Raw genomic sequence first — 13036 nt, 5'->3', positions numbered from 1 at the left:
GATCAGGTTATTTTTCCATAAAGTATCTGTTCAAAATGTCAGCCTATTATTCTAGGGAGAAATAAGGAGAGGGATTTATAGCCAGGTTGAGACCAGAGAGAAAAAGAAGAACTTCCCTGCTGAGATGGAAATGGGTAAGAGGGAGGAAAAATTCAATGAGAGAAAATTCATGGTGTGAGCGGGAAGCAGGAGTACAGGGTGATTCACACATCAGTGATTCTAGAACATTCATCTACCCCCAAATCAAGGATTTCAGTTAAGGATATTAGGTCCCTAAAATTCTCTGGTAGACAAACAACAGGAAAATCAATGCTGTTTTGCCTGTACCACATCAGTCAATCTTACCCGTGAGTCTAGGATCCAAAGGTCCCTGGAAGAAGCAACACTTAGCACGGACAGCAGTTAAGGGTGATCATTCGCTATCTGCCTCATCAAGCAATGTCATACTGGCCTTTCAGAAATCTTAGAATCTTTTTCTCCCCACCCTCCACCCTGCCCACATTTAGATAGCTCATTACTGACAGCCTCAGAGAGTATGTGTAGCTTTCTAAATCCTAATATAGTAAGACTACTGGAACTTGGTGGGAGAATAATGCCAAGTTTTAGCCAGGAGATAAATTGGTAGATACACCTTGTTTATCAAGGATCTTTGCGTGATTCTTCCTGTTTGCTAGAAGAGAAAGGTAAATGTGTTAGAACTTTTACTCTCGCAAAGTTTGTATTGAAAACAAACTGTAGACCAGCAAGACGAGCATGACAATAATTTTAATACAGGGGTCCTATTTTTGATAAATTTAAGTCCAGGAAGCTCTAGAAGCACAGAGTAGAAACAACTTACTCAATACTGATGGTCAAGTGTGGCTTCTTAGAAAAAAATGACATTGACACGGAGGCCTAGAGGGTGACTCAACCCATGCATTAGGCACAGATCGTGCACTAGCACTGAACTAGCAAGATTTGGAGAGAACAAAGATGAGTTTCTGCTCTAAAGTGTCTTCTCTCTCTTTAAAGATACAAGCAACTCTAGAAATTAGCATAACCACAAGACAGTAAATGATTATTAGCTGCCATGTGTGATAGAGTTAAGTTTATAGGTGGTTAGAGGAGGGAAAAGATCTCCACAGTTATCGGTATGACCAATTTATAAATGACTTAATTTGGACATCCACTCTGATACCTTGCCATCTGCTTTAAAAGACTTTCCTTCCATTATGTAAAACACCTGATCATGGGGTGGTGCCTGTATTAATGGGTGCTTTTTTCTTTTAGGGAAGCCTCATGTGCTCCATCTCACGTTGAATTCCAAAGTCAGATTACCTTAGGTGTTCATGCTGTTTGCCACTTGGCAATTCTAATCTATCAACAGCTGTCTGAGTTCAGTACTTTTGTGCATAGAGCCTTTGGAAGAAGTCAGAGCTAAGGAAACTCACTAGCTCCTTTGGAGGCAAAAACTCACAAGGCGCATGCTTAACGATTCAATCTTTATGGCTAAGCAAGAGACCCACAGTATAATTTCAGACATTTTCCTTGGCATGTGGGATCTGTTACTCCTAAAACTTCAAAATGTACATATTTCCCCCAAATGAGATGTAATTCTGTTGAGTTAATTATCATACAATTATAGCAATGGAAAAGAAAACCCTAATCAAACGGGAACAGCTTGTCTAACTATTAACTAGGCCATGGTGAACCATTACTCAGCTCTGACTTGCATGATCCATTATAGACTTCTGCCCCTCTGTGAATAAAAGCTTAAATGAGTCCACAGTCATTTAAAACTGAGAGGCCTGGTCGCCTGGGACCCTGTGATTGTCTTTAAATTGTTTAGTCAGTATATTTTACTGGCATGAAGTTAGGGTGAACTTCCTCCTTGCTCCCATCTTCTCTGTGTCATGGAAAAGAGTAAGGAGGATGTGAGATGAAAAGCATAGCTTCCTAGGACTTTCACCTAAAAAGTGGTGACTTGCTTTAAAACTTCTCTACTTATGTTCTCTTAAGCTACTGAAAAATACTAGAAGTAAAGTGTGTTCTTGATAAGTTTCCTTTCAAGGAAGATCCAGAGCCCAAAGCATCACATTTAGAGTATCTTTTAGTATTAATCCAACCTGATCTTTCTTCAAGCCAATTCAACTATTTCCAATATTTCAGCAGTCAAATACAAAAAGACTCAGGTGTGGCATGATAAACTTTGGTGTCACAGTCTTAAATGGAAGAGATCAGTTTGTATTGATACACATGTCTGAAAGTAGAGTTTTCTCTGGTTGAAAAGGGCTAGGTTGTTAGGACTGAGAAGGAAAAAACAGAAAGGATAAAGCCAGTCAGATGATCTGATACTGCCTTTGGTGTTAGGTAGCGAGGCAGAGGTTTCAGGGATTCAGTGTATTCCCAGGCACACTAGAAACCAGGCGTAGTACCTAGTGACAGCCAGCTCTTTGATCATCCTAAGCCCTATCACACTGAGCTGCCTTGGTGTCAGCCACAGGTGGATCCAAGCCATAGCTGATCAGGAAATCTGGCTTTTCCTATGGGACTACCATGGTGTCAGGTACACAGCCAACATAAAGGATGATTGAAAGTGAAGCAGATTTCATCCGTCCTGGGCTTTGACAGTGTGAGGTGTTTAGAAATGCAGGCAAATAGGTGAGTTTAATTCTGCAACTATAGGCTTAACTATAGCAAATGAGCTCTTCTATCAATGAAGAGGTCTACATAACATTTTGGTTTTCTATTGTTTCCTGGTAACCAGGGACTGGGTAAAGAGGGGAGGGAGATGAGGGGAAAAGACAGGGTGGAGGTGACTCCTTGCCGATGGTGCTATTGAAGCTGCCACAGCAACCACCAATGGTAACTACCCCAAGGGCCCTGTCTGTAAACAAACAGGCTGTTCCCCTGAAAGTATCAGTCTCGTAAGACCAAGATCAGCAATCATACTGTCTTCCTTTTCCTCACTCCAGCCATATGCTAAGAAGAAAAAGAAAGGCAAACTTTTTGGGACTAAGAACCCAGTTGGGTAAATATTCCAGGATGCTTTGAATGTCAAGGCTTGCCCTCTAAGCTTACCTTGCTTCCTGTGAGCACTGAAAAACTGAAAATAAGTTTTGGAAGAGATGCCAAGTAGAGGTTTCCAAGGGAAGAAGATTCCAGTGAGAATGAAGCATATAAAACTGGGCAGAGGACTAAGGTAGGAAGAAGTCAAATTAAAAAGAAGGTACAGAATAGGAAACGTATTAATGATTTGTGGAAGCATTTGGAGCCTGCAGCAAAGGAAAAGGAGAGAGAAGGAAAGGAGGTAGAAAAGCAAAGAACCCAGAAGAGGATGAGAAAGTGCTGGCTAAGGGAGTAACCTTGGCCTGGGGAGAAGAAGTAAGAGTGCTCAGGGATTCCAGGGTTGTGTGTTGGGGACATTGTACAGAAGGTCTTTGGCATCCGAGCTCAGGCTGATGCCTCTCTCATCTTTATATGGAATCTATTGAAGGTGATGAATTCATTTCCTGCATGTACCTCATGGGAAATAGAAATTTCTCTGTAGAGAAATAGATTGGCTTAGTAGAGGTCCACATAGCTACCATCTGCTTAGGAAATGAAATGACGGGAATGTATGGGGAGTTGATGACAAAAGGGTGATGTGAATGTTTCATTTTAACATGAAATAGGACTGGGCTGGGGGCAGGATTGGTGGGGACTGCTTCTCAGTGTTCTGGAAGTTCTTTTCTGCCTCATTTCTACCACTGTGATCCCGTTTCTTGCCTCTGATCAAATATGGCCAAATTCAGGTGATCTGGATTATGTGCCCAGAAGACGTAGGACAGCATGGATTACAGGAGCTTGGGGGGAATTGTAAGCATTTTTGTGGCCATAAGTGGCAATTTTTTTCCCCAACAAAACGATTAATCTGAATTGGGGAAACTATCCTGGATGAACTGCTTCTTTAAAAAGGGTGTGAGGCCCCTAAACTACCAGCTAAGCAACAATTTTAAAGAATCGGAAGACCAGATTCTGAAAGAGAACAATACAATTCTTGGGATGGTCCACACCTTCTAAGTGGTTTTGGATGTTTACTGCCCATTAGATTTTCTCAGTCAGTGTTAATTGTCACAAGCTTTAGTAAAAGTTTTGCCTTCTGATATTTTGAATAAATAATAACATAAAATTTTAACACAGGCAGGTAAGAGCCTGTCCTCCCCCACCCCCCCATCTGTCTCATGTATGGCTCTCAGCAGTACCATGGGGGAATCCATCTCATATTCCTGTTTTCTCTATAACTCTGGTTAAGGTATGATGATTGGTTTCAACTTTTTCCTTGTCCTGAATAAGCGGTATTTGTCCACTCTTATTCTGTTCTCCTCTAACAAGAAATAATATTTCCACTGAAGGATTCGACTGCTTCACTAACATTGCGTTAATTTATAAGATAGCTTTGTATTAAAAGGGTAATAACAACCACCACCATGTGTTGAATGCACACTATGCCAGGCAAAGTACTTTGCTTTTATAAGCCATCTCGTTTAATCTCCATGGAAATTGTACAAGGTAATTTTTATATCCATTTTACAGATGAGGAAACCTGGGAATTGAGTTAATTTCTCTGAGTTTACACAGCTAGTAAGAGGCATATCAGAGATACAAATACAAAGGGAATCTGACTCTAGAACCCACAGATATAAACCTTAAGGTATATAGCTTCTCTAGGGCAGCTGATAAAAGTCTGTGATTACAATTACTAAAAGAATGCTTAAAGAATTTAATTGAACTCAACATTGAGTTGAAAATTATCCCTCTCTAGTCCTTGTCCTCAATGCAATATGCTTCTGATGCTTTATGCCTCACAGTCAGCCTGGGGCATGGATTCTAAAGCCAAACGGACCCATGTTCCCATCCTAATTCCTCCACCTCTACCTTTGTGCCCTTAGATGTGTTATTCAACTTTTCTGAACCTCAATTCACTCATCTTTAAAATGGAGATAATACTGTTTTATAGAGCTGTAGGAAGGATTGTGTGATATAAACAAGAAAGCTCTGCAGATTGGCATAGATTAGATGTATGAAATACCTCCCCCTCTGTAATACCATACGGCACTATCCACTTCTTTAACTAACCTGTCTGAAAACTTCTTTTCCTGGATAATGACATCAAATGCTTTACTTTCTGGTCCTCGAATACAGTTAATTCCATTTAAGAACACAGAATCACATCATATTTATGTAATATTTCTACCTTCTCTAGAGATATCTCATTAATGATGGTGGAGTCCCCTAATTTTCTGTTTTCTATACCTTGATTTGGGTTTAGAAACTGTCAGTATCTCAATAAATAACTGCTAACCATAGGCTTTTTTGGGAAGTTAACGCTCTATTGATTGCTGATGGCTCCTTTCCATCAATAGACTCTTGGTACTGATCAAGGACAATAGTGCCAATTGTAGGGCCATCACAGATGGGTTTGGATTTCATTGAAATCTGTAGAGCAGGGCTAATGGGATACATTGTCATCCTGTAGATAGCACAAGGACTGCTGTGGTTTACTTAATTTGAAGGGACATTTCATAATTCTGGCTAAATTGGAATCACAAGTCATGAAATTTAGGAGCAAATTATAGTGATCTTGCCCTCTAGAGGCTTTGAAAGAATAAGTCATTGCCGCAGTTGGTAATGGCTGTTGATGACGTTTCTTTAGCTCAAGAAGGAAAGTTACTATTTCAGGAGTTGAGAGTTTCTGGGGACCGGTGACAGAAATGATCAGTTCTTCACAAACTAAAAAGGCTTATGATTCAAAAGGACGAGAAATATTAAGTGCTCACTGAAGCAATGTGAAATTACAGTATTTTTAGAAATACATTAGGAAGACAGAATGGGTATGCAGGACAGTGGCTGCACCCACTGTTAGGGTTCTAATATCAAGTTTAGAGGAGAAACAATATTCAAATCAGGTATTGGTTGATTATTCTGTGCCAGTAACCATGTTAAACGCATTATACATTATGTCACATAATTCTTAAAATAAACTTTTAGGTAATATCTACATTTTAAATCTGTGGTTCAGAAAGATTAAACCATTTGCCTTAGTGCATATATCTAGTGCATGACTTGGACTTGAACTCAAGATTTGTCAGAAAAGTGTGTTCTCTTTCAACCATGTAAACTTTGGTGTCTGCCTCATGGCTTAGAGCTCTTCAGTATCACTCTACTACCTGTTAGCGTTGCTCTGATAAGACTGGGCCTTGTGTTCTTCATCTAGGTGCAAATTAGGCTACCTTTATTATTATGCCACGGATCAGTATTACCCAAGAGACAGCTAAGGATAGAATCTGAGATCAGTAGAACATGAGTGGGGGAGATATTTGATGAGCATAGTTAAATTGGGGACAGCCCACAGGCTTACTCCTGGATAAACATAGGAACTGTGCTCTGCATCCTGGTTTGTCCTGGCATCTTCATGTGTAGAAAAGGGAGCTCGCCCTGCTGAGTATGGGCTAAGGCATGATGTCACCACAACTATAAGGCAATAATTGAGCAGACATTCCTTGTCAGGCACTGTTCTAGATGTTTCATCTCTGATCCACTTAATCTTCATAATGTTTATGTTTAGGATAAGATGAGGAGAGTTTTGAAAGCCAGCACTTAGAGAAATCAAGTAAGTTGTGCAGAATCACATATCTAGAAAATGACAGATTTGAGATCTAGGTCTGTCCAATTCCAAGGGTTACATTTGTACTACTTTAACCTACTCATTGGTTAATTACCAGCATTTACCTACTGTGTGCTAGGTCTGGTGCTAGGTACAGGAAATTACAGATAAATAAGAAACAAGTCCTACCCTTAGGGTTTTTTGTCCTTCATGTTTCAGTCAATCTTGTCCTATTAGGAAGAAAATTTCATAGCTCTTGATTAAGACTGAGTCTTCTGTTTCTTCCTCCTCTGTTTTGCCCTGCATAACATTAGGCAAGCAGTAGGCATTCAACAATACTACATAATTGGCTTATTCATCTCAAGACCTTGTTCGTCCTGCCATCTCTCACTTGAGAGGTGAATCAGGGCCATTGTACCTTGAATCATGATCCCTCAATGTTTTGAAGAATTTCAACATTGTAATTCCCTTGCACTAGCACAATGAACAGAATTAACAGAATTTTCTGCTATTAACGGAAGTGGAAATGAGAGGGGTTAAGGATATAATGCCAACTGGGCATGAAAAGAAGCTGGAAGCATCAACAGGAAACAATGTGTCATAATCTCATAGGTCTTTTCCCTCTTGGGTTTCAGTGCTTTTCTTCTACTACCAGTTTCTTCTGTACTTTTGCCCAGATCAATAGAGGAAGTCAAAAGAAAAAACACACCAATGGAAGTTTTAAGTGATGTCATTTCATTCAACTTCGCTCCCTCCTCTGGGGTAGTGTAGGGAGTGGGAATTCATGCGTGACCAACTTCCTAGCCCGGGCAACTGGAGATCTCAACTTCATCTTTAAGCTTACCTCACAATAGCATGTAGAGTTCTCAAGAGCTGTCCCAAAGCTGGAATGATGTGCTTCACAGAAAAAGGTAAAATTTCTCCAAATCTAGTTTTTCTTTTAGGGTTTGAACAAACACATTGTATGTTCTCTCTCTCATAGTGCATGAATACCAACATGATGTTAAAAACTGGGTAGTGAGTAAAGTTTAGGGGAGGGCTCTGTTCAATACAACCACTAGCCACAAGACTATAGTTTTTAATCAATTGAACAATTACTTTGACATATGGATACAAATAAACTAATAATGTGTGTCCATTCATTTCTTTATCCATTCAACAATAGCAATTTATAGAGTGACTTCTATGTAAAGGGCATGGCTCTAGGTTAACAGTGGTGGATTAATAGACACAGCCTGGGCTTCCCAGGTGGCACAATGGTTAAGAATCTGCCTGCCAATTCAGGAGACATGGACTTGAGCCCTGGTCCGGGAAGATCCCACATGCTGCAGAGCAACTAGTCTGTGCACCACAACTACTGAACCCGTGCTCTAGAGCCCGCAAGCCACAACTACTGAGCCTGTGAGCCACAACTACTGAAGCCTGTGCGCCTAGGGCCCATGCTCCACAACAGGAGAAGCCACCGCAATGAGAAGCCTGCACACCACCACGAAGACTAGCCCCCTGCTCACCGCAACTAGAGAAAGCTCGCACGCAGCAACGAAGACCCAATGCAGCCAAAAATAAATAAATAAATTTATTAAAAAAAAAAAAAAACAAGACACAGCCTCAGTCCTGAAAGACTTGACAGTCTAGTGAGATAGTCTAAAATAAGAGAACAGACAAATACTTACACCATATTATTTTATATTGTTACAAAAGGAAATGGCTAGGGTTCTGATGCCAAAGTAGTAAAAAATGTTTCTGTCTCCACAAAAGTCTTTATGTCATTTGATCTCCTCTTTCTTCTCATTGATTTAAATAGTGTCCAGTTTCTTTTGTTTTTACTTGCAATACTCTTATCATACTGTCCTATACTTAGTAGCTATAATAAGAACACACTACCACGAATGGCTAATATTTGTTGAGCACTTTCTGTACGTCAGTCACTGTAAAGATGCTCCATCATTGTGTCACATTATGCTAAGGGATTCACAGAATAAGAGTTAACATTCATTGGGTACATTTAATGTGTCAGTGATTTTCATGTAATATTTATTTATTTAATCTTCACAACATCTTTAAGTTAGCATTCTCCAGAGAAATAGAACCAATGGGATATAGACATAGATACATAAAATAGATTTATTATAGAAATTGGTTCACATGATTATGAGGGATGAGAAGTCCCATGATCTGCTATCTGCAAGCTGGAGAGCCAGGAAGGCTAGTGGTATAATTCAGTCCAAGTTCAAAAGCCTGAGAATGGGGGTGCTGATGGCTGAAATCTTACTGTGAATCTAAAGACCTGAGAATCAGGAGTGCTGATGTCCAGGGCAGGAGAACAATGGATGTCTCAGCTTGAGCAGAGAGACCAAATGCCCACACTTTCCCCACCTTTCTGTTCTATTCAAGCCCTCAGTGGGTTGGATGGTTCCCACCCTCATCAATGGAAGTGATCTTCTTCACTCAGTCTACAGATTCAAACGCTAATCTCTTTTGGAGACATCTTCACAGGCACATCCAGAAATAACGTTTTCCCAGCTATCTGGACATCTTTACCCCAGTCAAATTGATACATTAACTTAACCATCATAATCCCTATGAATGTTACTATTATTATAGGTTCAGTAATGTTTTCAAGTTCATACAGCTAGCACATGTCTAGACTCAGATCTGATCTCAGCTGGTTTTACTCCAGAGTGCATTCACAACCACTGTGCTAGTGGGTTCATAGCAACATAGTCTAAAAATATATTAAACATCAGAATCCATTGCATATATAACAGAAAATATTGTTTGGGGACTTTTTTCAGTTATAAAACACATATGTAACAGGTATATATGTACAGAGTCACAATAGTATTCATTTCTTATGTGCATCATACTCAAAAGAGCTCCAAAAGCCCTGTTACTAAACCATAGGGACCCACAGCACGTTAGTGTACAGGAGCCCTCTCTTCATCCCAGAAGTGTCTGCTATTTAAAATAGGATTTCAGGAGAAGGTGACACAACTTTAAAAGTGGCTGCACTGGGGCTGGGAGGTGGGGGAAATCGGGAGAGGTGTGTAAAAGGGTATAAACTTTCAGTTATAAGATGAATAAGGTCTGAGGATCTAATGTATAACATGGTGACTATAATTGATAGCACTGTCTTGTATAATTGCAATTTGCTAAGAGAGTAGAACTTAATTTTTCTCACACACACACAAAAAGGTAAATATGTGAGGTGATGGATGTGTTAATTAACTCAATGGGAGGAATTCTTTCACAATGTATATGTATATCAAATCATCACATTGTACACTTTAAACATCTTACAATTTTATTTGTCAATTATACCTCAATAAAGCTGGGGGAGAGGTGGATGCATTTTCCATGGTTCATGAGCTTTTGGAGTCAAGGACAGCTGAGTTTACCTTGCAAGGCTGCAGTCAGGGATGTTGGAGATTCTTGATAAGTCTTATGTTTCTTCAATGAAAATATAAATAATCCAATTTTATTTGCAGGGTTATTGTGAAGGTTTCATGAGATAACAAATTTAAATTGCTTGACCTACCACCGCTGCTTAACAAATATCCTGAGTGTCTCTTCTTTCTCTGACACTCCCACCATTCATACTCTATACATCTTGATCCCTGCTCAAAGAAATCCTTAAAGATTCTGTGAGTTGGCTGTATGACCCCCAGATGTTTGGCAGACTTGTCATTTCCAATCATTTGTTTAGTTTACAATGACAGAGAAGAAGCAGGTCATCTATTCTTTTAGGGCATAAGTAACAGGGCAACCACTCAAGGTACCCAGGAGCCAGGATGCACAGATATACCCACGCAGGTCTCACTCAAAGAATAAGGCCATTGGGACTTCCCTGGTGGCACAGTGGTTAAGAATCCACCTGCCAATGCAGGGGACACGGGTTCAAGCCCTGGTCCAGGAAGATCCCACATGCCGCGGAGCAACTAAGCTCATACGCCACAACTACTGAGCCTGCGCTCTAGAGCCCGCGAGCTGGAACTACTGAGCCCCATGTGCCACAACTATTGAAGCCCGCGTGCCTAGAGCCTGTGCTCCGCAACAAAGACAAGCCACCGCTATGAGAAGCCCACACACCACAACAAAGAGTAGCCCCTCCTCGCTGCAACTAGAGAAAACCCGCGCAAAAACAAAGACCCAACACAGCCAAAAGTAAATAAATAAATGTATAAATAAATAATAATACTTAAAAAAAAAGAATAAGGCCATTGATAGGAGATGCCTTGGGTAAAGTGGCACTGGGCTTCTCCAGGTCTCTTCACACTGGTAACATTTTAGAAGGTGAAGTTGCTATGACAAGTCACATGTCGGAAGGAATCACGGAGATTCATTGAGCTTAAGGCTCTCTAAAAATTGGAAAATATAGAAACCGCCTCCTAGACTACAACCCCCCCAAAGAAATCTGGAGCATGTATTGTTCCAGTTTTGCTAGGACTCTTGCTCTGAAATGAAAAAAACAGATGCTCCCTGCAGTTGGTTTCACCTATTAGCTCTTGAATCTATCCTAGAAGGGAACTCTGCTTCCGTAATAGCAATGTGTTCAACGTGGGTAACTGTGCATGATGCTGGCCTGACAGCATTAGATTGCAGAGGAAATACCAGGTACCAAATTCTCTTTCTTTACTTCAATGAATTTTCTCCCCTCCTTGCCCCTGCTCCAAGCTCCTACCCCTCTTGTCCTCACCCCATTCCCTACCATCACCACCTTTGTAGTTGAAGCCATGGATGGAGATACGTTTCCAACTACTTAGTTTAAATCATTCCCCAGCTTTTTTAGATACTGAAAGGCTCTTTTCATGTTGTTTTCTTTAGTAATATTGCTTTTATTTGACTCGCTATTCCAATATTTGGGAAATGGAATCTTTGCTGAGAAGGTGTAAGTGAATAGGACCTAATAGTTGCAATTCAGCTAGAGCTATAGGAAATATATGAGGGTTACAACCCTTGTCAGAATGAGACAGTTGCTTTTATGAAGAGCATATATTTGAACAATTGCAACTAAATACAGTCGTCCTAACCCCTGCACCCATAAACAGTGATTGCAAATGGTAACCTTTAAAAGAAAAAAGAAAGAAAGATTCTTAGATGTGGGGTTGACTAGATTGAATTGCCTTTTTGTACCAGCCTTTCAGAGGTATGTGTGTGCACGTGTTGTGTAAAGTTTTATATAGATATAATTTTTATATATCTCATTCTTTTAACCTTTTCTTCTTAGTTTACTCCTAAAATTTAGCATTACTAACCTTCAATCTTAACTCATTTCTTCTACTTCACATCTGCTTCCTGATGCCCAGGTTAAGAAAACAAATATTCCCCTTCAGCCATTGGAATCTGCAGAAGCAAATACCAATGAAAACATGACCAAAAGTCAGTTGAAGGAGAAACAGAACAGATTGGAATTCCTTGTGGCCCCCCCTCCTGCTTTCTTTCAGGCCCCAGGCAAGTGAGCATGTGCCAATTTGCATGGTTGACTAAATGGCATGCTTAGACCCCAAATTTGCATCTCTGCTTGGGTTCAAAAGTGGGTCCCTGAGCCAGTTTCCCTTGGCTCCTGTGTTATTTCCCACTCATAAGTTAAACCCCTTTGAGAGTGCTACTCACCAGGGTACATCTTAGTGCAGAGAAGCAGTCATTGGCTGGGCCACATTCTTCCTCTGATATGAGGTACAGCCAGCTGGTACCAATGTGATGGAATAAGGTAAGGGAGAGAAAGGGGTGGGGAAGCGAAGGAGATAATTTCCAAGGCAACATACAAAAGGCCTGGAGTGACTTGCCTCACCGTGCTCCCTTTCGCAGGGAATAAACTCACTATACTTAAAGGCGCCACAGTTTTAATCCTCCTTCCCCCTCCCACTCCTGAATGGGAGGAGGGGTTAAAAGCAAGGTGAACAGCTTTACGTAAACCATATGTTCCTCTGTGCTTCAATCTCCTTACCTGTGAAGTGGGAATCAGATACTTGCCTGGTCTAATACACTGGACTAGCAGAAAGGTTATCATGCTATTTTGAGATTACTTAAGGTCCAATAAAGAAAAATAAATTTCTTCTTGTATACTGTGTTGAGAAAGCTTCTGAAACAGAAGCGAAGGTCCTTGGGAAGAATGCCAGGATTGGTACTTAATAACTGCCATGGGGTGTGGTGGTGTGTGTGCGTCCCTTATTTCCTCTGACCTCGTTCACCAGTGTCATTTCATGGATGAGGACATTAAGACACAGCGAGTTGAAGCAGCTTGTTAAATCAGACTGTCAGAGTGAAGGGTTCTGCAAAGACCTCTATACATGTGTGCAAGTAATAAGGATTTTATTAGGGTGATAGTTCTATTTCTGCTTAGGAGAAAATTGAGCTGAGTAAATAATACTTTGGTGAGTGTATTAGTTTGTTGCAAGTGTCAGAAGCTTA

Source organism: Stenella coeruleoalba (genome assembly GCF_951394435.1).
Source record: "Stenella coeruleoalba genome assembly, chromosome: 4".
Taxonomy (NCBI): Eukaryota; Metazoa; Chordata; class Mammalia; order Artiodactyla; family Delphinidae; genus Stenella; species Stenella coeruleoalba.
Note: the sequence above shows the minus strand (reverse complement) of the source record.